The sequence below is a fragment of the Sciurus vulgaris genome (assembly GCF_902686455.1).
Source record: "Sciurus vulgaris genome assembly, chromosome: 4".
Taxonomy (NCBI): domain Eukaryota; kingdom Metazoa; phylum Chordata; class Mammalia; order Rodentia; family Sciuridae; genus Sciurus; species Sciurus vulgaris.
The window spans coordinates 94,130,320-94,157,702 of record NC_136464.1 but is presented as its reverse complement, the minus strand read 5'-3'; the positions used below and the strand labels follow the sequence as shown (position 1 = coordinate 94,157,702).

The 27,383-nt window shown below is 42.5% G+C and overlaps 1 protein-coding gene and 1 long non-coding RNA gene across 8 annotated transcripts in view; one reads left to right on the top strand and one right to left on the bottom strand.

Annotated features, from left to right (window-relative positions):
• Positions 1-17,501, bottom strand: part of HNRNPF (heterogeneous nuclear ribonucleoprotein F) — a 118,574-nt gene extending 101,073 nt beyond the window's left edge. For 3 of the 7 annotated variants that reach the window (XR_013763445.1, XR_013763446.1, XR_013763447.1), the window contains exons 1-4: positions 16,979-17,359; positions 6,290-6,563; positions 5,588-5,724; positions 3,733-3,789 (exon numbers count right to left, since the gene is read on the bottom strand). The gene's annotated coding sequence lies outside the window, so the exon portion shown is untranslated. The other 4 variants (XM_079137601.1, XM_079137602.1, XM_079137603.1 and 1 more) reach the window with 4 other exon arrangements.
• On the top strand, positions 6,325-7,225 carry LOC306659825. The gene is made up of 2 exons (XR_013763462.1): positions 6,325-6,439; positions 7,013-7,225. It is a non-coding gene; the product is annotated as an uncharacterized lncRNA (long non-coding RNA).
• Positions 17,502-27,383: the final 9,882 nt, after the last annotated feature.

The window sequence follows — 27,383 nt, the reverse complement described above, 5'->3', positions numbered from 1 at the left end:
GAAGGTTCCTTGAGCTATTCCAGTCCCAATGCCCAGTGAAGCCAAACACTGTGTCCTATTGTCCATGACCCACATCCTGGATACACTCCTCACTTATGGAGGAATCTGGAGGCATCAATTATGTTCTGTTCTCAGCATTAGGTCCAGCCACCCTGCTAGAGAATACATAATTCACCTACTATATCACTTCTTCCTGGATTCCTACATTCAATGATCTCCCCATCCCCTAGGCACTGTTATCACAGTTGACTCTCACAAGTCTAAGCATAACACTACTGAAATCCAACTCTGCAGTCACATCTTCCTGACTCCACAAGTGCCAACGTTCTTCATAGACCCAAGTTTCTTTCTTCACACCATTTTTTCTCTCCTTATTTCTCATGACCCAGCTTAGACCTCATGTACCATATTTCAGTTCCTTCTCAAGCAGAATTTGTATGTATTTTGTGTCCAGTAAAACAAGAACCTTGGAAGTTTCCAAATGTCTGACTGTTCCATAATAGCTGTACTAGGAATCTGTAAGCAATAACTTGCCCGTTCTGATAGCTGATATCCTTACCTATAGCTCTGTCCTGGGCAGCAACCTAGAGAATTTTTTTTTAATTAGAACAAAATTTTTTTACAGACTGCAATTTGATTCATTGTACACAAATGGGGTACAACTTTTCGTTTCTATGGTTCCACACAATGTAGATTCACACCATGCATGTAATCATAAATATATATAGGGTAATACTATGTTTCATTCTACTATTTTTCTGTTCCCCACCCTCTCCCACCCCATTTTCTTCTGTATCATCCAAAGTTTCTTCATTCTTCTTCTTTTTTTGGTAGTGCTGGGGATTTGAACCCAGGGCCTTGTGCTTCTGAGGCAAGCACTCTACCAACTGACCTATATCCCCAGCCCTCTTCATTCTTCTTTTGCCCCCTCGTTATATATCGTCATGCACTTATCAGAGAAAACATTTGGCCTTTGGTTTTTTGGGCTTGGCCTATTTCACTTAGCATGGTATCTTCCAACTTCATCCATTTACCAGCAAATGCCATAATTTTATTCTTCTTTATGGTTGAGTAATATTCCATTGTGTATATATACAACCTAGAGAAAATCTTCTGAGGACTGAACCCAAGGAGCTTTACCACTGACCTACATCCCCAACATTTTTCTTGTTTGCAGTGCTGGGGAACCAACCTGGGGCCTTGCACATACTGTCTGACAAGCACTCTATCACTGAGCTACATACACTACCAGTCTAATTTTTTTTTTTTTTAGACAGTGTATAGTTAAGTTGCCCTACCTGGTCTCAAGTCCACGATCCTCCTGCCTCAGCCTCCCAAGTAGCAAGGATTGATTATACAAATGCATCACCACTAATATTTAATCCTTATCTTCACTCTTTCCACTGAGTGGTCTCCTAGTGATGAAATGGCTCACTTAGTGGCAAACTATCGTAAAAATAATATATGCCTTTCCTGTGCCAACTTTACCTAGAGTTACTTGATAAGTCTTTTTTCCTTCCATAAAATAGAATCAAAGAGCCTACCTATTCTTGCCACTTGCACTCCCCTCCATTAAAAGGGCATTTTCCTACTGGACTTAAGAGCTGCTTGGAAAGAGAATAAAAATACCTTCATCTACCGCAGAATTTAATCATTTCTTCCTGGAAAGTCTCTTTCTAGATGGTCCCTCCTATTCCCTGTGGCTACCTCTGGGCTTAGAACATGCAAGCCTACCAGACTGGTACATACACACTCATGCACAGCTCCTTGGTACCTAAAATGAATCCAGCATTTTCTCTACTTCTATAGCCTTCCAATAGCAGCAAGAATGACCTTGTCTACAACCACAGGCACCCAAAAGTAACTGAACTCTTAATCAACTTCTCCCAGCCTCTCAAACCCAATCAACTCTTGTGTTATCCCATTTTTCACAGGGTCCTCATTCCTAAATCCTATTCAATATTTTTTCTTTTTCTTTCTTTACGATACTGAGGATGAAGCCAGGGACACTTTACTGGTGAGCCACATCCCCAGCCCTTTTTATTTGAGCCAAATTCTCACCAAATTGTTTAGGACCTCGCTAAGTTGCTGAGGCTGGCCTTGATCTTGCAATCCTCCTGCTTCAGCTTCTTGGGTTGTTGGGATCACAGGCATGCGCAACTGTGTCTGGCCCTGTTGATTATTTCTTGATTTCCAACAACACAAATGCAATTATGATTGGGTTAAATGCCAATAAACCCATTATAAACTGGAAATACCCTAAAATGCCCTTTAATATACTTAGCCTATTTTAAACATGCTCACAACATTTACATTAGCCTACAGTTACACAAAACAGTGCTGAGTGGGCCCCCTTTTATACCATGAGAAAGTAAAAAAAATCATTAAACCATGATAAATTAGGGACCATCTGATGGTTTCTCACAGCTGAGCGTGATGATGCATGCTTGTGAGCCTAGCAACTCAACTCAGGAGGATGAGGGAGGAGGACTGCAAGTTTGATACCAGTCTCAGCAACTTAGCAAGACACTCAAAAATGTTAGCAAGACTATCTCTCTCAAAAAAAGGCTGAGGACATAGCTTAGTGGTAAAGTACCCCTGGTTTCAATTCCCAGTACAAAAAAAATATTTTAAAAAGTTCTCATAGCTCTACACATTATATGGCAGAGTTGGAGCTCATTAATTCCTTATCAAAGGAAAGAATTTTCTTTCTGTATTTCTTTCATATCCATCTATTTTTTATTTACTTCTAATTTCAATACAACGGGTAACCTATTCCTGGCTACCCTTGTCTCATTTTTAAAAATTTCCCCAAGCATAGGCTGGGGATGTAACCTAGCAGTAGAGTATCTGCTGGGCATGTGTGAGGCCCTGGGTTCAATCCCTAGTAGTGAACAAACATACCATCAAAAACCCTCCAAGCAAAACTGCAACCCCAATCACAGCTCAAGCTTTTTTGTTTTATTCCAACCCACACACCCAACCTCAGGGATTTGAGGCACATTAATTCTCCCTCCAAATATACCCTCCCAGCCCTCTTTCTAGCTAAATCCTGCTAATCCTTTAGGTCTCAGCTCCATTAGCTCATCTTTCCAAAACATGTTCCTGTTCTCCACAACCTAAGACTCATGGTCCTATATTCCTATAGCACTCTTATTGTAGTTTAAAAAGTGTCTTAAACTGCATTTGAAATCTACTAGGAACAGACTCTGTTCTGTTGTCCACAGTGACCTCATCCTCAACACAGGCCTGGCACAGCAGGACCAAGATTAGCACAGGATTAACTGGCGAATGTGGGGTCAACAGCTTCCTCAAGAATGCAACAGCCTAACTAGACTGAAAAGACATACAAGAGAAGCATAAAACTACACAGACATTTCAAAGAAGAATGACAAAATATGACCCCTAGTAGAAAACCTTACAGATTATAAATGCTATTTCAGAAACGAAGTGATCTTCTCTCTGAAAGCTCGGGAGATAAAAAAGCACTTTTTTTTTCTGAAACATGTCTACACTTAATACACCTATTGCTCATTTTCATTCTAGAATAAGTTTTATACCCCATTTTCCAGAAGTTCTTAACTTTTCATTAACCAAAACTCAGTTGAAAGTAAGTACTAGAGTTCTGTTCAAAGTTAGATTTAAAGTTAGTGGCAAAAAATACTTTAAACTACTAAGAAAAATTCTTTCTGCTTAACAAATGAAACGAATTGAAAAAATGACTTTTCTTACCTCAAGGAACAATGGATGCCTTCAGTGGAAGACACTCAAAGTAGGTAACAAATTGTCCTTTTTAAAAAAAGAGAAAGAGAGATAGTATTTATTATGTGGCTTCAGAAATCCTTCACACTGGTATCAGTGGGTCTCCAGGGACTGGGGAAAGGATCAGAAGTAGCTTTAAGCTCCCACATGCCAAGGACACCATTTATACCCCTGGGTAGGCACAATTAAAACTCAATGCCCAACCTAATAGCATTTAGAAAAAGTTTATCTTTTCATAGGGTAATACAGAGAACAGAAGGGAAACACCCGGTGAGAGAAAACTTAAAAATTGAGGATAGGAGGAGGAAAGAGAGAACATGTCTAGAACATGTCTAGAATCCAAAGTGGTATCCTGCCTTTCACTGGAATGGGCAACCAGGGAAGATTATTCGCTGGAAATTGCTCAGCTTAATTTACAGTTTACAATAATCCCTCTGGGGGCAGTGTGGAGACACTCAAACAAGTCTCCCAGTTTTATTTGGTAACTAAGAACAAACTATTTGATCTGACGTTGATCTTTTAATTAATTATCTGAAGAGATGTTGCAATATGGTTTTCAGTAGGAAAAACTACCCTCAGTCACCTGAGAGAGCTGTCTCCAAAGAACTAGGCATGGGCTTAAATCTAAGGAATATTTGAGAATTAATAAGCATTCTAAAATGTTAAACCAGGAAAGTCCGTTAACCTTGCTAAGTCTTAGTCTTAAAACAAATAATTACATTTGTCTTGTCGTAGAAACTTCCTGGGCTTATTACATAAGACACCACTGGGGGACTGTACAAATGGAAAGTAATAGAGTTATTGGGAAACTTATTAAGAAATGTTAGCTCCAAATACCTTGGTATCGGTTTTCAAAATCCTCCAACTACCCATATCCCCTGTCTCTTGCAGGCAGCAGAACCTTACAGATCAGATCCATTTTTGCCCTAGTTAATCCCAGTTCTTAAGATACCTCCAACGTGGTCCACAGACTTAACACCTAAGGTCCTTCTGGGGACACACACAGCTGGAAGCCAGATCACTTTAGCTCACTCAGAGACCCTGTTAACATTTGAATTGCAGTAGGGTGAAGAGGCAGAAGGAAAGACCCAGTCTCACTGCTGGCGGCACAGCAATTGCTGTTTAAAATAAAAAATTAAAAAAACAAAAACAAAAAAAACCCCACGAACAACAAAAACAAAAAACTCCTCCTCCAGTATTCAGATTTAACTGTATGGAGTAGTGCTGCGAGGACTTTGCACAACTCTCCCCTGGTGACTAACAACTTCGTGTGACAGTGTAGCAAACCGAAATCTGGACTGAAGGTTCTCAAACGTGAGTATGCACATGGATCACTCAGGGGACTGGTGAAAACGCAGGCTCTCAATACAGACGCGTTTGGGGGCTGAGACTATCCGCGTTTCTAACAAGCTCAAAAGAATATATGCTCTTCCCCCAACTCGGTGATACTGGCTAGACTGGATTTACGCCGCCTTCAGGTAGATCTAATCAAGATAAACAGGGTGCGCCCTTAAATCCTTGGCTAGTTGGATTTATCTGCCGAGTAAACAGGGCAGTACAGGCACCACCCACGTTGTTCTTTTGTTTAGGACAGGGGCTCGGGTGGGACCCTGGCCGCACCCTCCTTTCTCATCTTTGTGTTCAGGAAGTCCCCAGCAGTTTTCACTAGGAGCCCACCCCTTCCCTCGTTTTGTAAATGAGTTTTAACCTCCGGATCGCGGGGAGTGTTTCCAATCAGGTTATTTTACTTAAAGTTCTACTCGAGTCAAAAGTCCACAGAAGCCGCAACCGTGAGGACTATACCGCTGACTTTTCTAAGACTTACCGTTGAGGAAGATAGGGCTGATTTCTACTTTCATCAAGCAAGCGCGGCTCCAGGCCAGAGAACCCCAAATTCCACCCGACGCTTAAAAACGCAGAAGGCTCCGGGGAAAGTCCAGGTGCATCTTTTTTGTTCTTAACCTGAAAAGGAAGTTCAAGTCGCTGGGGCAAATGCTTTTCTGTGAGGGTCGGAAACCCTGGGGCGCGGCCCTGTTTTGGCGGGAAGCGAGGCCGAGATCTGGTGACAAGGTGACGGCGTTCCCGCGGGCCTCCACCTGACGATCCCACCGCCTGGAAAGCGCCGGCCGGGCAGGAAGGTCGGCCCAGGCCTGCGCGGGCTCGGGCTCCGGCTCGGGCGGGAGCTTCCGGGCGGGGGCGGGGCGAGCCGCGGGGGAGGGGGACTCAGCGCCTCCCGGTGGGGTGGGGGAGGAGCTGTCGGAGCTCCACCGAGGGTCCGCGGGCGGCAAAGGAAAGCTGCGAGGACTGAGCTCACCCGCTGCGTGGGGGTGGGGAGGAAAGCGGCCCGGCGAGCGGTGGGGGTGGCGGGCGACCAGCAGTTACAGGCCCGAGAACTTCCCGGCAGTCAAGAGAGTTACCAGGCCGGGTTTGCGTGCCGAGGTCGGGGAGGGAAGGCCAAAAGGGGTCTGAGGCGGGCGGGGGAAACAGAAGAAGAGCGCCGGGGTACAAGTACCCGCGCCCGGCTCACCACGCCCGGGCTAGGCCGTAGGGTCCGAAGTACCGGAGCGGAGGCCGCGTGATCTAGGCCGGCGGCCGGACGTGGGTCACGGGGTACAGAGGAGGAAGTGCCGCCGCCGGGCCCGCCAAGATGTCACCAATGGGAAACGCGTGCCTGCAGGTGCGGCTCGCGGCCCGCGCGGTCAACCAAAGCAGGAAGTGGGGGTAGGAGAGAAGAAAGCAACGGGGAAGACAGTTCAGTGAGTTCTCGAAAGGAGCGAGGTCAAAGTCCAGAGTACCAGCTACTGGAGAGGGGAAGGAGTGTAGAAGAGAAACGATCAAATTAAAAACTAATGACCTCCGACGGAGGGAGATTCCAGAATAAAAAGTTGGATACAATATTGTTTTGTACATTTGACCATGGACTCACGTACCTATTTTCCGTATTTAAGACACAACTTTAGAAACGCAATTCACAGAATTTACAGCTTAAAAGCAACTGTTTTATAAAACTGAATTCTACTTCAAATGAGCCACTAGAATTATAAAGCAGTCATAGTATGAGCAGTGACTATTTTGTTAAAAGAATACAAATGAAACAAGATGAATCACTACTAATTACTGAACCTGTTGATGTATACGTTAAGTTTCATTATACTTTTATCTGTCTTGACATTTTAGAATAGTCTTTTGGGGAAGCGGAGCTTAACCACTGAGCCACATCCCCAGCTCCTTTTTAATATTTTGTTTATAGACAGGTTCTAAGTTGCTGAGGCTGGCTTTGAACTTCCGCAGATCCTCCTGCCTTGGTCTCCTGAGCCGCTCGGATTAAGAGTCACTTTTAAAAGAAATGAGTCTTCAGAACCTACTTACCCAGAGATAATCAACACCTTTTAAGAATTACCGGGGAAAGGTACTGAGAATATGGTGATGCAGACAGGGAAATTCACAATGGTCAATGAGCCAATCCTTCCAAAGAATAGCTCCAAGAAAAAAAGAAAAAAAAAAAAAAAAAAAATAAAAAAAGAAACCAAGGTGGCATTTATCTACCCATAAAAAAGAAATGTTTTTTAAAGATTTCAAGGACTCAAGGGACATATTTGCCACCCCCAAAACACTCACTCTCTCTCTCTCTCTCTCTCTCTCTCTCTCTCAGTTCATCCCAGGAACATTCTACCTCTAAACTATACCCGAAAACCCTTTCTATTTTGAGACAGGGTTTCCCTACATTGCCCAGGCTGGTCTTGAACTTGCCATCCTCCTACACACATAGGGCTGGGTGTGCTGCTTCCAAAGCATATTTGGCTCTTGATTCAAACTAGTAAATATTTGTAGGGGACATTAAAAGAAATTTAAACATTGGCTAGAAATTTACACTTTAGGCCTCACAACTGTTTTAAAATGAGGGAGTTCATTTTTAGAGATACATCCTGAAGTTAGAAAATAACCGTTGATTGTTGAAGCTGGGTGACTGGTACAAGGGAGTTCATTTTATTATACTTTATGTTTTTGTTCATTTGTTTGGAATGATATAAAATAAAAATGCTATCAACCACACTTCCTTGCTTATTTTTAGTATAAGGATTCTGAAGATTCGAAATCCAGCTATCTCAAGGAAAGTGAGAAAAACTATAAACTCACACATTCAAGAAATGAAACAATATTCTGAAGGAAAAATAACCACATAATAGGTTTTCAGAAAGACTGCCCTATACAGCACCGGTCTTAACTGATAAGCATTAAGTGTGCTTCTTAAAGTCCTCTTTTAGAAATAATTCTTGGTAATTGATGTGATCAGCTTGCATTTTCCCACATATTTCATTTGAATATATGTGTTGCACTTGAACAATGAAAGGATGCGGCAGACACGATTTTTTTTTTTCTGGGGTGGGGATACCAGGGATTGAACCTAGGGGTGCATAAGCATGGAGCCACATCCCCAACCCTTTTTATATATTATTAGAGACAGGGCCTTGATAAGTTGCTGAGGCTGGGTTTGAACTCCTAATCATGCTGCCTCAGCCTCCTGAGTTGCTGGGATTACAGGAATGTGTTACCACACAAGATTCTTTATATCCTTGAAGGCCTGCTATGGCATTTTATATTCTAATATCAGTGGAAAGTTTTGCTTTTTATAACAGCGCAGGTGCTATATGGAAAAAGAATGGTGCATAGGGGGCCATGGTGGATGCCTGTAATCCCAACAACTCAGGCTGAGGCAGGGGGATTAAAAGTTTTTGAGCCTGGCTTCAACAATTTAATGAGGTCCTAAGCAACTTAGCAAAAACCAATCTCAAAATAAAAAGGGATGGGGATGTAGCTCAGTGGTAAAGTGCCCCTGGGTTCAATTCTATGGGGGCGGGGGGGGGGGCTGGTGAGAACTGAAGAATGTGAAAGATTTCAGTGCCATGCAGATTAAAAAAAAAGAAGTGAATTTAAGAGATTTAATTATTCACCAATAAATGTGCACTTACAAGATGCAGGCACAATGCTAAGGAATTAGATGGTGGAAAAGACAGGCATAGTCTCCACCCTCCTTGGTCCATAAAGAGTGTAATAGGAAATCAATAAATGACGAGCTTTGATATGAATAAAAAAGAACAGAAATGGGGATTAGCTCAGATTAGGTTCTGTGGAAGTGACATTTAGATGCATAGAGGTATTCCCAGAGGGTGTGTGAGGGTGTGTGAGGGTGTGTGAGGGTGTGTGTGTGTGTGTGTGTGTGTGTGTGTGTGTGTGAGAGAGAGAGAGAGAGAGAGAGAGAGAGAGAGAGAGAGAGAGAGAGAGAGAGAGAGAGAGAGAGAGAGAGATGGGGTGGGAACAGACAGAATTTCATGTGAGCATTCCCCTCTCCCAAATAGCTAAGTTTTAAAAAAACAGAAGATAGAGGTGCTGGGATTGTGGCTCACAGGTAGAGTGCTTGACTAGCATGTGGCTTGACTAGCATGTGTGAGGCACTGGATTCGATCCTCAGAACCACATAAAAATAAATGCATAAAATAAAGGTATTGTGTTCATCTAAAAAAAATTAAAAGCATTTTTTTAAAAATAGAAGATAGAGTGCTTGCCTCACAAGCACAAAGCCCTGAGTTCAATACCCAGCACAAAAAAAAAAAAAAAAAAAAAAAAAGTAGAAGCCCATATTAATGTTTTCCTTTTGTATACTGCCTCCCTATTCCTCCTGGACACTTGTTTGAAATTTTTATTTTTCATGTAGCTCCCTGTCACATGGTTCCTTTGTATTAGTATTTTTGTTTTGTAGAAAACCCTTTTCATGTTCAGTTCATAAAAAAAAAAAAAAAAAAAAAAGAGACCATGGGATAGTTTGTACTGCATATTTGTTTTCCATATGAGGTTAAATGGTCTGAGGAATAATTTCATGGTGGTATATGAGTAGAGCCTAGACCTATTTATTATTACTGTCTTCTGATTCTGCCAGAAATTGTATTTCACGGCATTGAATTCTCTTCCAAACCAGCAATTTTTGTAAGGTCCCAACTGAGCAGCTCTTAAACATGTCTTCTTGTCTTGAGAGTATGATGCAAGTCTGGACCAGTTTCATCAAAAACGTGTATCAACATATAGCTGTTGGATTTGAAATGAGAAGTCTGAGCCAGTAACACTATCATATAAGTTATAAAGGACCAAGATGCATTGTGGATCATTACATTAACATTTCAAATTTTACTCCATTTCTACATTTTCATCCAAAGGGAATATCTCATGATCTTCATGTAGTATATACTTACTAAGCGAAGTCTGGGATAATATTACTGATTTCCTTAGTGTTCATTTTTCAATATGAAAATGCAAAAACCAGTATATAATGTGAGGTAAATCATATCTATAGTGAATTAAAATTAACATAAGGAACAAATTTTTTACACAAAACAAGCAATATATGTAAGTATACGTAAGTATATACATAAAGGTGAAATTCTTTTAAAGTATCCATAAAAAGAAGCACTACTATTAGTCTTTTTTTGTACTGGAGACTGATCTCAGTGGTGTTTTACTGCTGAAGTACATTCCCAGTCCTTTTTGAGATAGGGTCTAGCAGTTGCCCAGGCTAACCTGGAACTTGTGATCCTTCTGCCTCAGCCTCTGGCATTGCTAGGACAACTAGTGCCTGGCAAGTCTTAAATTTGTTCTACACTGAGAGAAAAATTTTCCTCATTTGGATTAATACTAGTAGTTCTTTCCCCAAGTAGGAAGTAAAACTCTAGCATAGCTAAGAAACATGGGCTCATGTTTGCTGGATAGATTCAGCTAAAGAAAATACAACTGAAATAAGATGAAGGATCCTATATTACCACCTCCTGTGTCAATTTTCCTGTGTATTTCTCCCCTGAGCAAGAGCTCTAAGAGGGCAGTCAGATCTCCTGGGCAAGGCTCAAGAAGCCTGTGGTCTGGGTTCCTGGTCTCCAGAGAAACCTCTGCAATGCAAACCCATAGTCCCTTCAGAAAGGTTTGTTCCTCAAGGTCTATGATGGATGGGTTTCCTCTGAAAGCCTTCACAGAAATCTGACGGCTTTATGGGGTCCCTGGTACTGGCCACAACAAGAGTCCAGACATGAACTATAGCTCCTAGTGATTCCTTGTTTCTTGCTTCAGAATAACACGGCATTCTGTCCTGGGGGATGCCACTGAGAACAGGATGAGGAGGAAAAGAATTCAGGAACATTGGCAATGAAAGAGTGAAGGGCTCCAGCTCCCAGAAAGAATATACCACACATTTCAAACATAGGCAGGCTTCAGGGAACAATTAGTGCTGAACAAACCATAAATATTTTAACAGGAAAAAACCCAAACCAACTGAAAACATTAGGACTTTAAGACACTCCACTAATAATTTTTAAAAACTTTCTGGAACGGGGCACAGTGGTTCACAACTATAATCCCAGCAACTCAGGAAGGCTGAGGCAGGAGGTGGCAAGTTCAAAACCAGCCTCAGCAACTTAGTGAGTCCCTAAGCAACGGAGCAAGAACTTGTCTCTAATAAAACGAAAATGGGCTGCGGATGTGGCTCAGTGGTTAAGGGCCCAAGTTCATCCCTGGTACCAAAAAGCAGCAACGAAAACAAAAACAACTTTCTGGTACCCAAAATCATTGAATTCATCCTCAGTATTACCAAGGGGTTTTAAAAAAAATTTGAATTTTGAGTTCAAGTCAGTAACAAATTGATAAAAAAGAAGAGTAGCCTGGAAAAATCAAGTGGAAAAAACAATCACAAAAGTGGGTGGGGGAACTGGACAGAAAAAAAATGGGCATAGAGATTTGGAGGATATACTTTTCCAAGTCAGTTTTCTCTATGATTTAGAAGTTTCACCAACACATGCCAGGATTGTGTTCTCTGAAAAATATCCTGATGGAGCCAGATTTAGTGGCACACGCCACTGTCTAGTGGCACAGTACCAGCTGCTCATGAGGGCTTAGGCAGGAGGATCACAAGTTTGAGGCCAGCCTGGGTGACTAACTTAAGTGCTCTCACTGTTTTAAAAGAAAAATGGCTGGCAACGTAGCTCAGCAGGGGAGCACAAATTTGTAATTTTATTGCTACATGAAATGTAATAGGGCATACTTTCTAATAAGAATTTAGGAGTTTTAAATGTTAATTTATCATTCTTCTCCTTAATAATTATTTATTGCCTTTTCAATTTTCAAGAGATCTTTTTCTTAGAGGCCATATGGGTATTTCACTAAGTCATAAAGTTCTGTTGTTTTGATCTATACTATCATGCTTAGCTCTATCATCAACCTGAAATTGATTTTTCATTTCCAAAAGTTAATTTTACTCCCAAAGTCAGATTCCAAAATCCTAAGCAAATGTTAGCCCAAATTCAGCAATACACAAAGCAATAACATCATCATGACCAATTTGTATTTCAGGATTGCAAATGTAGTCAATCATTTCAAGGTCAATCACTGCAATTTAGCATAATGATTTATCAATGAAGACAAAGTATGAAGTAAGGTAATTTTTAAATGTTTTATGAGATATACTAAGTTCATGTGTCAAGAAAGATTAGGTGGCTGGGGTTCTTGCCTAACATGAATATATGAGGCACTGGGTTCAATTCTCAACACCGCAGGTAAAGGTAAATAAACAAAATAAAGGTCCATCAACAACTTGAAAAAAAATATATTTATATATCTATATGTAAATAAAAGAATTAGGAGGGCTGGGGATGTGGCCCATTAGTAGAAAGCTAGGGAGCTAGGGCAGGGGAGATATTAAGAACCAGTATGAAAGCCTCCCATTGGTCAGACACTGGACTTGAGAGAATCAAAGAGAATAAAAGATGCAGTGGATTAAAACACATCCTATATATTGTAAAACATAAAATCTACGACTTCATAATGAGACTAGAAAAAATATGCATCTTTGGCCCATGGTAGAGATCAGAGATCCACTTCATTATGCTGAATACTGGTAAGCATAAAAAAGAAATCAAACTGGGCTCTGTGGGCACATGCCTATAACTACAGCAACTTGGGAGGCTGAGGCAGGTGGATCACAAGTTTTTGGCCAGGCTCTAAGCAAAACTGAGTGAGACCCTGTCTCAAGTGCCACCAGTACCAAAAAGAATAAAAAAAAAAAAAAAAGAAAAAAAGAAAAAGAAAATCAAAACCTCACTCAACTGGCACTGTGAATAGAAAGTACATATGGAAATAGTGGCTCGTGCCTGTAATCCCAGTTACTCAGGGCAACTCAGCAAGACCCTTTCTCAAAATAAAAAATAAAAAAGGGCTGGAGATGTAGCTCAGTGGTAAAACACCCCTGGGTACTGCAAAAGAAATAAAGTACATCTTAAAAGGAATAAATGGGGCTGGGGAGATAGTTCAGTCGGTAGAGTGCTTGCCTTGCAAGCACAAGGCCCTGGGTTCGATCCCCAGCACCACAAAAAAAAAAAAAAAAAAAAAAAGGAATGAAATGATTAAGGAAAGAAAATTGATAACTTTAATTAGGATGACTAAGAAGGAATTATAGAGCTGGGGATGTGGCTCAGTGTAAGTGCCCCTAGGTTCAATCCCCTAGGTTCAATCCTTAATACCCGACCAAAGAATATATAATTAAAACATCACTAATATGTGAAGAAAACTGTTATATGCATTTATGAATATGGCAAAGTGAACCCCACTCTTACGCATAACTAAAATGCACTAGTAAAAACATTTAAAATATATCACTATTTGGAAACCACTGACAAATCCAAGAGTTTAGGCAATAATCATCAAAGAGTTGCTTAACATCATGTAAGAGAACACCAATGAGTAAAGCCTCTGGCAGGACCACAGTCCCTCAAAGAAGTATTCTTTACAAACTCTTCATCAAAATCAGGACACCTTGTATAGATCTACTACCATTCTATAGGAAATACAAAGTGCAGATTTAAAAACCACCACGGGAATGTAATCAACACCCAGCATGGAAAAGGGAACTTTATACCCAAACAACCTATGTGTTCAACAAATGTCAAAAGGTAGAATCTTTTAAGAAAGAGGATACTCTAGATCACCAACATATAGTAGGCATTTACCACACTAGAAATGATAGGTAAATTGAGATGTGTTATTAAGTGTAAAATTCATACTGGGCCTTACATGAAAAAGAAAATTTGCACTATATTTCTACTGGATAGTATTTGCTCTTATCAAGAAATAATTTAAGACATTTTATATCTACCAAATATAAGGTATGACCTTGTTTGGATCCTGACTTAAACCAACTGGCTATATAAAAATATTTAAGCTGGATGGGACTGTAGCTCAGTTGTAGAGTGCTTGTGTAACAGGTTGAAGGACGTGGATTCAATCCCCAGCACTCGGGGGCTGAGGATTAATACACAATACTTTTGAACTAAATACCTGGTAGCAACAAGGAATTTTATTTTTTTCAGGTGTGATAAGGGTATTATGGTTATGGTCTATTAGCCTTTAGAAAATGTGGAAAAATGTTCAGGAATAAATACTCAGGGCCAGGTGTGTAACTCAGGTAGTGTGTTTGGCTTGGCATGGCTGAGGCCCTGGAGGTTCTAAGCTCAGCAAAAAGAGAAAAATTTTAAATGTTAACTGGTCCATCATTTTCAATAAGCTAGGGTTGTCTTAGTTGATCTCAGTTCTCCCTCTGCCCATCTATAAGAATCTCAGCTCAGAACAAGGTGAGGATAGGGGCCCTGGCATAAGTCTGTCCCTGGCAAACCTAAGTCCCAGACCTGTGTCCCTGGGCAAGCCACTTCTAGCCTCCATTTTTTTCACCTCACCACAGGACTATTAACAATTACCCCTCTTTTAGAGTAGTTATAAGCACCTGATTAGAAAATGCGATAAACCATCTACCACTGTGCTTGGTAAGGGGTAATGGGGCCGTCCTCTCTCTCCAGGTTGGCAATGGATCGGCCACACCAGATAACAAATTCTTCTCTTTACACAGTATTTCCCCTTAAGTCAATTCACATTTTAACTTGAATATTTTGTTTTAAAAGTTCTGTAACACTATCCTTAAATGAAAATCGAAGTCACTCGCAGTTAAAAAAAAAAAAAAAAAAGTGCCGGACGCGGGGACACACACCTGTAATCTCAGCTATTCAGCAGGTTGAGGCAGTAGGGCAAATTAGAAGGACACGTCTCAAAACTAAAAGGGCTGGGTATATAGCTCATGGGTAAAGCGTGCGGTGGGTACGCGTGTACTCTGGAGGTAGAGGCAGGAGGATCCAAAGTTCAAAGCCAATTTAGGGAGACCCTTTGTCAAAATTAAAAAAATAAAAGGCCTAGTGGTTAAGCAACCCTGGGTTAAAAAATAAACAGGACTGGGGTTGTAACTCAGTGGTAACGCGCCGGTGGGTTTGAACCCCAGTTCTCCTCCCCACCAAAAAAAAATTAGTGGGAGTGGCGGCGGCGGCGTTCAATCTACAACAAAACATTTTAAAATGGAAACTTACTCTTATTATTTTTGGTACTGGAAGATTGAACCTAGGGCGGTCTACCACTGAGTCACATCCCCCAATCCTTTTTTAATTTTTATTTTGAGACGGTGGTTACGCTAAAATTGTCCAGGCTGGCCTGGAACTTGCGATCCTCCCTGCCTCAGCCTCCCGAAGCGGTAAGATCATAGGTGTGCACCACTGCGCCCGGCTTCTTTTATTTTAAAATAAATCCAGAAATTAGCACTGAAAACATCACTTCTCACTTAAAGATAATAATATATCTTTGTCTAACCTGAAAACCTGAGGTATTTTCATTCTTACTAGATATTCAGAAATAGTTAACTTTTAAAAACATGACCACAGTAAATAGGAAGAATTATATTAATCGACACTCTTCTGATGTGTTTCTGACTTCAAAGATCCAGTCTTCAAACTCCCAGCCCACCAGGTTCAGCGCGGGCCCGCCTCAACCCCCGCCCTCCAGCCCGCCGGCGACACAGGCGGTGGCGGCAGGCGCGGCCACATGGCCCCTCCGCGCGCCGGCGCCCGCCCCACACGCTGAGGGCCCCAGCGGCGGGTCGGAGTCCCCAGCGCCCCAACGCAGTAGCGAAAACTAGGAGACCTATTCCCTAGTACTAACTGCCCGCGGAAGGAAATGCCGCCGCCAGAGTAGCGGAGGGAGTAAGGCCGCACGGCCCTCCGTCCCGGACCCGCGCGTAGCAAAGTGGGAGTCTCGCGTGCAACTGGGGACGCGAGGGGGCCTTCTTACACATGGTCTGGAGGATTAGCCAGGCAGGTGGTAGGGCCCCGAGCGGCCGGCCAGCTGCGGAACACTCTAGGAGGGAAAGGGCGAGGGTGCAGCCGAGCCCAGGTCGAGCACAAGTTCCTGGGAGCAGTGAGGATCCGCAGAAATACTCAGAAACACAAAGAAGTAAATCAAAAGCGAGAAGAAATGGCCGACTAAGGTCCCGAGGCAAATATTTTCACTCAAAACGCAACCACCGTACCTCTAGGAGCAGGAGACCAACGCAGAGACTGGCGCTCCGGGCACACGCGCCGCCACGAGGAGGAAGAAAAGGCCGCGGGCACTGCGAGCGGAGGCTCGGGCCTGGCGTGGGAGGGGGGCGGAGTCGGCCTCCCTCCCCCAAGTCTTGTGCAACTAGCGGCGGCTCCAGCCACGTGAGCGTCCGCTTTCATTTCAAAGAGCCCTACGGTGCTCCGACCGTCCTCCCGCAAGTCCGCAGGCGAACTTTGGTTTTATAATCGCCGCCGGCCAAGCAGCGGCCGACAAACCCGCCAGCCCGGTCCCAGGGCTTGCGGCCTTCGGAACACCACCTCCCCGAACCCGGACTCCCAGTCAAGTGACGGGCCCAAGTGTGAAGCCTTGGCCATAACCCATCTGCCGGACCCCAAATTCCAACCCCTCAGTCCCACCCCTGTGGGACCAGTCCCTGTAGGCCTCTGGTGCGCGCCCCTAGACCTCGGGTCCCTCTTCCCTGACCACAAATCCCAACCCGTCGGCCCACTTCGGGGGGACCAGTCCCCGTTCCGCCTCAGGTGTGCGCCTCCAGACCTCAGAACTCGACTCCCTAATCCCAAATCCCAATCACGCGGTACCATTCCCAAAGGGCCCAGCCCCCCACCCCACCTCCAGAGTGCGGTCCTACACGGATTCGCCTCTCTGACTCCAAATCTCAGCCCCACGTTCCCACCGCTAGTGACCCCAATTCCTGGTCGCCTTGGTTGTGTGGCTCTTCACTCGGACCCCCCTCGCCCGCCTGGCCGGCCCTCACCTCGGGCGCCGATTCTCCACGCTCCCGCACTCACACCCGACACCTTGGTCTTCCCCCAGAGCACCTAGAGGAGGGTGGAACGCGGGGGACTTGGCAGTTGTAGTTGAGGCAGTTGAGGCTTGTTTACCATCACCATGGAAACCCCCGGCAGCGCGCTCGGGGCGGGGCTTCCAAGGGGCGGGGTTAGGCGCGCGGCAGGCCAGGGTCTTCGGCTCCCGCCCGTCGAGCGCACGCGGCGCTTCCGGAAGCTCACCTGCTCCCGGCTTTCCCAGCCCAGGCCCGGCCCCACGCCCCAGGCACCCGGAAAACAACACCCCCAGGGGTTCACGTCTCCGTTCCACTGCCAGCTGCCGGCGTAACGGCGGACTGGCCTCCCTCGAACCCCACCTTCTTCAGGAAGACACGGCGCACTCCTGCTTCCACGACGGAGCCGGAAGGACGCAAGGACCAGGACGGGGCGGAGCCTCTATGGCAGACGTCCGCGGGCGAGACCGCGACGGCGCCATTGTGACGCGCCCAAATTGGCGCTGGGGATTGGCCAGTCGGGGTTAGGGCGGGGCCAGGGAAGTGGGCCCGCCTTTCGGGAGGGGAGTAAGGTGGTGGCGCAGGCGCGAGCACTGGAGGGAGGCCTCAGTGACCCGCCAGTGGAGGACACAGATTGTTGTGAGCCCTGCTGTCTTCCGAGTCGTGAGCTCAAAGGAAGCTTAGTTTAGAGATCAGCGTGGGAGAAGAAAATGAACGACGTTTCCTATTCAGGAAGAAAGGAGAGCACGTAAAGCCGTCTTTGAAGGATAGGGCTTAAGGATTTATTAGGTTGAAGGTGTTCACGTGATAATCACGTGGGCTGAGAACACACACACACACACACACACACACACACACACACACACCCCGCCCCCTCCCCCCGCCTCAATGTGATTCAGAAGATTCAGGAGGAGTGCAGGGTTTTCAGGCACAGAGCACCTGAGCTTGACAGACTTGGTGGGTAATGACCTGAGGCAGAGAGACAGATTTTCTTGATGTGGGTAGGACTAGTACTTATTACTATTTTATTTTGCGGTACTGTCGATGAAAAGATGTTAGGGCACTTAATCAGATTTTTTTAATCATCGGAAAAATTAAAGGATTCTCAAAAATAAGTGTTAGATTATCAGTAGATAATGATAAAAGAAGGAGCAGTGTGTCTAAAGAAAAAAACTGATTCCAGGAAACAGAATGGGAAGTGTAAAAACTACTATCAAAGGTGAAAATGTTGAGAATGGGATATAGATGAATGGTAGAGTCCTTGCCTGGAATGCGTGAGGTCCTGGGTTCGATCTCTAACATATGGGAAAAAAAAAAAAAAGTGGCCTTGGGTTGGGGCGTAGGCCTGTAGACCTAGCTACTGGGGATGCTGAAGCAGGAGGCACATGAGTTTGAGGGCAGCCTCAGTAATTCAGTAAGGCCCTAAGCAACTTAACAGAGACCCTGTCTAAAAAAACAAAAAGGGCTGGAGATGTGGTTAAGTGGTTAAGCCCTGCTGGGTTCAATCCCCAGTGCCAAAAAGAAGAAAAAGAAATTGTCCAGTGGGAAAAATTAAGTAATTTGAGCCAAAATTGTAAAAAATAGGTCCTACAAAAGTTAGGTATTCATGGGGCTGAGGATGTAGCTCAGTTGGTATAGTGCTTGCCTAGCATGCAGAAAACCCTGGGTTCAATCCCCAGCACCAAAAAAAGAAAAGAAAAATTAGGTATTCGTGTCCTAAGCAAGAACTCTACCACTGACCTACATCCCCCAAACCCAGATAGGAATTCTAAATAAGAAACTTAACAATAATTTCATTAACAGCTCATACTATAGAAAGATCTCTGGAGAGAAAATGTCAAATCTAAGTCAAATATCAAAGTGTAACAAAAAAAAAAAAGCAATGTTTGCAGGTCATGGTGGCACATGTCTGCAATCCCACCAGCGACCTGTGGATATGACTTAGTGGTTAAGTGCCCCTGGGTTCAATCCTGGTACCAAAAAACAAAGGCTTTAGGGCTTGGTGACTGCTAAATGAGCTTTATAATCTTCCCATCATAAGAGGACCTCTGAGCCAAATAGGCTCTTGAATCCTCTCAAGTCTGCAGTTTTCCATTATTCTTCAGTATTGCAATAACCTTTAGGGTGGTCTTCTCTGATTGCAAGATTAAGGCCTTGTTCTGGCCTTGAAGCTCCTGCTGATCGTAGGGGTTCATCCCAGGTGTCTACTCCAATAACTTTTGCAGCATTGAGCACAGTCACATATAGGATTTCTTCTTCCACAGTGATGGCTGGCATCACTCAGACTGGTGCCATTGGCCCAGGCCTTTTCCACAAATTCCTGGCCTCTTCTGACCATCTGCACAATGGCTAGCTCTTTATTTTACACCTATCTCCACAAAAGTGTCTCCTGTAAGCTGTGAAATCTAAACAAATGTATTTAAAGTACCTATACAAGGGTGCACCTTTGAGATTTGTGGTTTAAAAAAATTTTACAAATTTTTGTTTACAAATGAAGGTCATTCCAAGTGCTGCCTCTTACAGATTGACCTGCCTATTTGCTGTACATAAATACATTTTTTAAAGATTTTTATTCATTGTTGATGAACCTTATTTATTTGTACACGGTGCTGAGAATCTAACCTGGTGCCTCAACACATGCTAGGCAAGCCCTCTACCACTAAGCCACAATCCCAGCCCCCATAAATATATTTTTAATCATAAAGTTAGTACCATTCAATAAACATTTTAGTATTTTTTGCCATACTGGGGATTAAGCCCAGGGGCACTCTACCACTGAACTACATTCTCTATTTTGAGAAGGGTCTTGCTAAATTACTGAGACTGGTTTCAAACTTAATGGTCCTCCTGCCTCAGCCTCTTAAGTCTTTGGGATTATAGGTGAGTACTGTAATATGCCTGGCAATATTTTCAGTTTTTTAAAAAATAAACTCTTAATCTTCTTGGATCAGGGTATATAGTTCAGTGGCAAGAGTGCTTGCCTAGCACAAACAAGGCCCTGGTTTAGATTTCCAACCCTACAAAAAGAAAGAAACCAGACAAGGCTGTGACTGCTGAATTTACCTGCTTCCTTCCTGATTATCTTGCATTTCATCTCTGCCTACTAGACCAACTGACCGCAGGGAGAAAGGTAACATATGGATAGAGCCCATTCTGTGATTGGACAGTTTCTTGACTTTCTCACTTCCTTCACTGTCCTCTCAAATAGGAAAGGAAGACAGAGAAAGGACTTATAAGCCAGTCTGAAAGGCAATTGTTCACTAGGTTGTACAGTGCAGTGGTTCAGAGTACAGATCCTGAGGCTGGGTGCAGTGGTGCATGTCTGTAATCCCAGTGACTCAGGAGGCTGAGGCAGGAGGATGGCAAGTTTGAGACCAGCCTCAGCAATTTAGCCAGGCGAGACCCTGTCTCAAAAAAAAAAAAAAAAAAAAAAAGGGCAGAGGGCTTGGAATAAAGCTCAGTGGTAAAGCACCCCTGGATTCAATCCTTACTACCAAATAAAAAGAGAGTATAGACCCTGGCACCAGAAAGCAACAGCCTCAACCCAATGCCCAGACCTACTATCTAGAAACTGAGTGACCTTAGGAAAATTAGCGTAACAGTTTGGTGCCTTATTCCTATCACTGAATGAAGATGAGTTAATATAACACCTACTGTTGAGTTCATATATAGTTTAAATGAGATTAAGTAAAACAGGGCAAAGCACAAGGAATGTGAAATATATTAGTTATTATTAATGCTATTTAACAGATACTGCTTTTAGCAAGAAACTTGTCTTGGATCTGTCCTAGAAAGGTGGAAGAAGTGTCAAAGCTTAACAGGTAAAGTGATTTTTCAATGGCTACCAAGTGGAACATTTTCATAGATTTTGGACACTCCAAACCTCGGCACCATCTGTTATGAAAGAGGTATTTGTAGAGAGGATGTTTTCTTTTCTTTTTGTTTTTATGTTGCTGGGGCTCAAACCCATGCCTCTTATTTTAATTTCAGTGCCCATAAGTAATGTTTTATTGTCCATAGCTTCTGTGTTACAGTAGCAGTAAACTAATCACAACCAAGACTATATGGCCTACAAAGTGTAAAATATTTAAGGAACATTTTCTGGTCCATGCTATGTAATAATATATTAGTAGAATAATGGCCAAGGATCAAGTTTAAATAATGTGAATTAAGATTTTCTTTATTTAAACTGGTAAGAATAAATTTTCAAAGAATAAATTAATTGGAATAAATGGTAATTAAGCCAAAATAGGATTATACAGGTCCCTAAGGGACTAATGATTTGCACTATTTAAATTTGTTACACTGTGTATTTTTTTTTGGGGGGGGGGGGTGCTGGGGAATCAAACCCAGGGCCTTGTGCTTACAAGGCAAGCACTCTACCAACTGAGCTATCTCCCCAGCCCTACACTGTGTATTTTTTAAAAAATTAATTTGGTAGTTCTAGATGGACAGCATGCCTTTATTGTATTTGTTTATTTTTATGTGGTGCTAAGGATCAAATCCAGTGCCTCACAAGTGCTAGGCAACCACTCTGCCATTGAGTTACACCAAATTTGTTTTAGTTGAATCTTTTATTTAATTTATGTGTGGTGCAGAGTATCAAACCCAGGGCCTCACACATGCCTGGCAAATGCTCTACCACTGAGCCACAACACAGCCCCTCTACACTGTATTCCTTGACATTTTCGTGACTTTTGATTCCCAAATGTTGTTACGAAATCATTGGCAGACTGGGTAACTTCACAGAGAAAACTACTAATTTCAACATCTAAAGAGTTAAAGAACCTTAGATTCTCTAATAAGAAGTATGCCTTGCACCCGTGTAAAGGGGTTATAGAAATTAGTCAGATTTAAAATGTCTGTAATAAGATTTTAAATGTCTGACATGATTTAGATTTAGTGGGAAAAGCTGTATGGGAAACTAACTGCAAACCAAATATGTGAAATTAATGGGAAAATATAGAAGAACTTCATCAATTAGCAGAGTTTACAGTAAGAAATTAAATACTGTGGCCTTGTGTTGGTATTTTATTGTGTAATATATTATGGCAGTAGTTTATTTTGCAAAAATGAAAATATTTTAATAGAAAAGAATTTTTTTGTTGTTAAAGCCATATGTATACCAGTTTCCACAGCTCCTTTTGATTACACTAATATACTACCATACAAATAATGGATACCATATAGTACTTGGCATGAAACTGTCAAATTTTATCCTTTTGCTTTTTTTTTTTGTTAAAATCTTTTTTTATTTTTACAGACTGCATTTTGATTCATTGTACACAAATGAGGTACAACTTTTCATTTCTATGGTTGTATACAATATAGATTTATTCTCTTTTATTTAAAAATCACAAACATTTAGAGTCAAAATGTATGAACTGATACAAGATTGCTGTTGAAATTTATATAGAAGTCTGGGCTAAGACAGACTTACAAAGCTAATGGATCAAAATACAATGGGGTATACTGACTTTATTTCCTAGGGCTATGTGTATGTCAGACATGGAAACTGTACCTCTTGCATGACAGGCAAGCACTATACCACTGAGTTAACTCCAGCTTGTTTACTTTTCTTGATCCCTATAGAAAAGTGTACCTTTGAAGCAGCCCATGTTTATTTAAAAGAATTAGCCAGGAAGGCTAATTACAGAGCACTTTTCAGTTCTTTCAGAGCCCTTTACTATTTGTTAAATCTATAGCAGAGGGAGTGATGGCACCCCCTTGAGCATGCTCCTCACTTGCCTGTATTGGTTTCTTACCCAGTAAAAAACGCTGCTGCGGTAGGGCATGGTGGATCACACCTGTAATCCCAGCTACTCAGGATGCCGAGGCAGAAGGACTGCAAGTTTGAGGCCAGTATTGGCAAATTAGTGAGACCCTGTCTCAGATTAAAAATGACTGGGGATGTTGCTGAGTGGTACAGTGGCTCTGGGTTCAGTCCCTGGTATCATATATACACACAAAGATGCAGCTATGCCAGCTGTTGTGGTACATGTCTGTAATCTCAGCTACTGAAGGGGCTGAGGCAGAAGCATTATAAATTCAAGACCAGCCTCAGCAATTTAGCAAGACCTAGTCTCAAAATAAAAAATAAAAAGGGCTGGGGATGTTGCTTAATGGTAGAGCTGATTGCCTAGTATGTACAAGATCCCCAATTCAATCCCCAGCACTAACAGTGGGCAGTGTTGGTAAACTGTCCTCATTTTAATTTTTTTGCTGGAGATATGAGAATATGAATCCCTAGGCCACCCACATGTTGGGCAAGCAGTCCACTACTAACCTATACCCCAGCCCCACAGAGTGGCAGCCTTTATTTGTTCATTTCCCCAGCAGGCAGGACCAGCAACTGAAGCTCTGACTTGGATGTTAGCTAACTTCTAACTTGGTCTCCATTGGGTCACCAGTTTTAAAAAGAAAAAAAACATTCCAGGTGCATGCCAGTGGCTCAAGATGCTGAGGCAGAAGGATTGTAAATTCAAGGCCAGACTCAACAATTTAGATCCTGACTCAAAATAAAAAATAAAAAGGACTGGAAAATGTAGCTCAGTGGTGAAGTGTCTGTGGGTCCAATACCCAGTACTGAAAAAATATCATCAGTATTTTAATTTGGTCATAAATTTTCTCACCCATATAGATAGATGCCTTCACCTCTGTGGAGCCTCAGGAGAGTAAAAAATTCATTTGGATGAGGATTTGTTGGGGCAGCTTGCAGCTTCTTTTTCTCTCTGCTTGTATCTCAGTAACTTCTTTTTTTGTTTTTGTTTTTTCCAGTGCTAGGGTTTGAACCAGAGTACTTTACCACTGAGTTACACCCCCAGCCCCTTTTAAATTTTGAGACAGGGTCTTGCTCTACTGCCAAGGCTGGCCTTGAATTTAAAATCATTCTGCCTCAGCCTCCCAAGTATTTGGGATTACAGGCATGCACCAGCAGGTCCTGCTAGTAATTTCCATTGAAAAACCGAATTATGGATTGGCATGGTGGCACACATCTGTACATCCCAGTGATTTGAGAAGTTAAGGCAGGAGGATTACAGGTTCAAAGCCAGACCCAGTAAGTTAGTGAGACCCTAAGCAAATTAGCAAGAACTTTTCTCAAAATGAAAAAGGGCAGGGGATGTGACTCAGTGGTTAAGAGCCCCTAGATTCAATCCCTGGAACCAAAAAACAAACAAAAAGCAAATTATGGGGCTGGAAGCATAATTCAGTGGTAGAGCACTTGCCTAATATGTGCAAAACCCTGGGTTTAATCCCTAGCACCACACATATACACACAATGGCATATTTTAAACATACAGAAAATACAGATAATAATAAATTTAAGAGATTGACATTTTGCTCTGTTTCATATTTTTTGGACAAAAGATTACAAATAGGAACTGAGTTTGTAACTCAGGTAGAGCACTTGCCTACATGCTTGAGGCCCTGATATGAATCCCCAGCACTGCAAACAAACACTAAAAACAAAGATTACAGAGAAACCAATGCTCTAAATTGATTTACAACTCTCTTTTAAATACATTACTGAAGGCCAGAGATGTAGCTCAGTGGTACAGTGCTTGCCAACCATTCACAAAGTTCTGGGTTTGATCCTCCATATTGCAAAAAACACAGAAGAATCCATTAGTGAAGCCAGGCATGGCCAGGTATGGTGCCACAGGCCTATAATCCCAGCTATTTAGGAGGCTTAGACAGGAAGATGACAAGTTTGAGGCCAGCCTGAACAATTTAGTCATACCTGGTCTTAAAAAATAAGGGCTTGGGGCTGGGGATATAGCTCAATTGGTAGAGTGCTTGCCTCACAAGCACAAGGCCCTGGATTCAATCCCCAGGACCACAAAGAAAAAAAAAAAAAAAAAAAAAAAAGAGAAGAAGAAGAAGAAAATAAGGGCTGGGGACATAACTTAGTGAACTTAGTGGTAGTGTTCTTTCCTAATGTGCAAGAGTCCCTGGGTTCAATTTCCAATAGTGGGGACAGACAAAAACAACAACAACAACAACAACAACAAACATTACAGTAGGAGCCTGGGTGGGGGGTTGGGGGTTGGTCAGTGGAAAACTGAGCATGCATGAGGTCTTTGACTCAAATCTCTAGCACCACAAAGAAAGACAGAGAGAGAGAGAGAGAGAGAGAGAGAGAGAGAGAGAGAGAGAGATTACTATAAATACAATTTCCAAAAAGAATTGTTTTTAGATAGGGTCTCAGTAAATTACCCAGTCTGACCTCAAACTTGTGATTCTCCTGCCTCAGCCTCATGAGTAGCTAGGATTATAGGCACGTGCCTGGCTCTAAATTCAATTTCTCAATGATGAAATATTTTAAAATTTCAGAAAAGTTTGAAGATAATGTTTAGTCAGTGGGGAGTTTTGAAATTTTAGGATCTGGGAAGTAACAGAATTTGTTCTCTGGTTACATAAAATTTCTTTAAAGCTTCCTAGCTGGGCTCAGTGGAACACCATTGGAATCCCAGCCACTGTGGAGGCTAAGGCAGGAGGATCACACAAGTTTGAGCCAGTCTCAGGAATTTAGCCAGACCCTGTCTCAAAAAATAAAAAAGACTGGGGATGGGGGGATGTAGTTCAGTGGTAAAACATCCCTTAGGTTCAATCCCCAGTACAAACAAACAAACAAACAAACAAAAAACCCTGCTTCCTGTAAGGTAGTTTGTGTATAGAGGTGTGAAGTGCCCTAACCCAGTTTTTAGGCCCTGGCTAGAGGCCAGTTAGTTCCTCTTGTGCAGCTGATTAAGTCCACACCCTCAACCACCTCCCTTATCAGAGCTTCTACACTATAGGCCATTATTCATGCACTCTAATCACCCAAGTCAGGTACCAGACACCAGGAACAGTCCCTGTGCCTCAAAGCCCCCTGACACTACTCAAATTGCCAACCCTCGAGATGTGTGCTCTAACCCTTTCCTTCCCGCAGAAACCACGATATAAGTACTTGCCCACAGTTCCCCCTATCATGAATCCCTAAGTGACCCTATGTGAAGTACTGTGTTCTGTACAGTGAACTGAGTACTGTAGTCTGTCCTTGTCCATGGTTTTGTTTTCTGGATTTCAGTTACCGGAGGCCAACTATGATCCCAAAATATTAAATGGAAAATTCCAGAAATAAACAACTCATAAATTTTAAATTGTGCCCTCTTCTGAGTTGTCTGATAAAACCTAGAACCATCTAGCTACCTAGGTTTTCTTTTTTGGGTGCTGGGGATTGAACCCAGGGCCTTGTGCTTAGAAAGCAAGCACTCTACCAACTGAGCTATCTCCCCAGCCCTACCTAGGTTTTGAATCATCTAGTGTATCATCCAGGGTATCTATTTTATATGACAATAATCCCTACCCTGATAGTAAATACACAGTATAATAAGACATTTGAGAGGGAGAACACACATTCATATAATTTATTACAGTATATTGTTATGATTATTATTGTTAATCTCTTACTGTGCCTAATATATAATTAAACTTTATCATAGGTATATGTGTATGCATAAGAAAAACAATATATATAAGGTTTAGTACTACCCAAGATTTTTGGAATCCACTGGGGATCTTGGAACTATCTCCTGCAGATATGCAGATAAGGGGAAAGTACTGTCATCAAAATTGTAAAACTGTTTCTGGTCTCTATCAGCATTGAGCCTCACCATACCTCATCCAAGGTAATGTATGAAACAGTTCCTTCCCACTGCAGCTTCTATTTCATAACTACTGTGGTTAGATGAGTAGGAGGGAGCCTAGCTCTGAGATCTTTGATGAGGCTTACATTCCTGGTTGAGCATCAGAAATTACCAGGGGCAGGAGAAAGGAGCGTGGCTGGCCAGTAGTTTCTGAGCCTCACTCCATCTGGGAAAGAGGGTTCAAGGACAGAAGGTGAACCCAGGCCATGTGGACTCTGGGTCTTCCTCTGAGAGCTGACTATGTGTTAAGCACTTTGTTACCTAGGCTTTTGTCAGAAAAAGTTCTCTCGATATTTTTTTTAACCACTTGGCATTTATTAAGCAGCAATACACCCTGCTAACATTTTTGTTTTGGCTACTTTATTTACGAAAAAAGTGAATCCTTAGATTTTATCCTGGAAAAATGGAACCTTCTTGAGATCTTTATAATATTTTCATAATAACTAGTTGATTTTGAAGTTTTCTGACGATTTGTAACAGGAATGGAAAAAAGGTGGCACATAAATTAAAGTGGGTTGGTTTATAGGTGACAATGAGAGGGTGAAAAGAGAAAGAAGGCATAGGGTTGAATGACGTCTCTTGTGGACAAAGAATAAACCAAAGATTTCTTCAAAAAACATAACTTGCACCCAGAGCAGTGACACAGGCTTGTGATCGTATGACTTGTGGCAAGAGGCCAAGTTCAAGGTCAG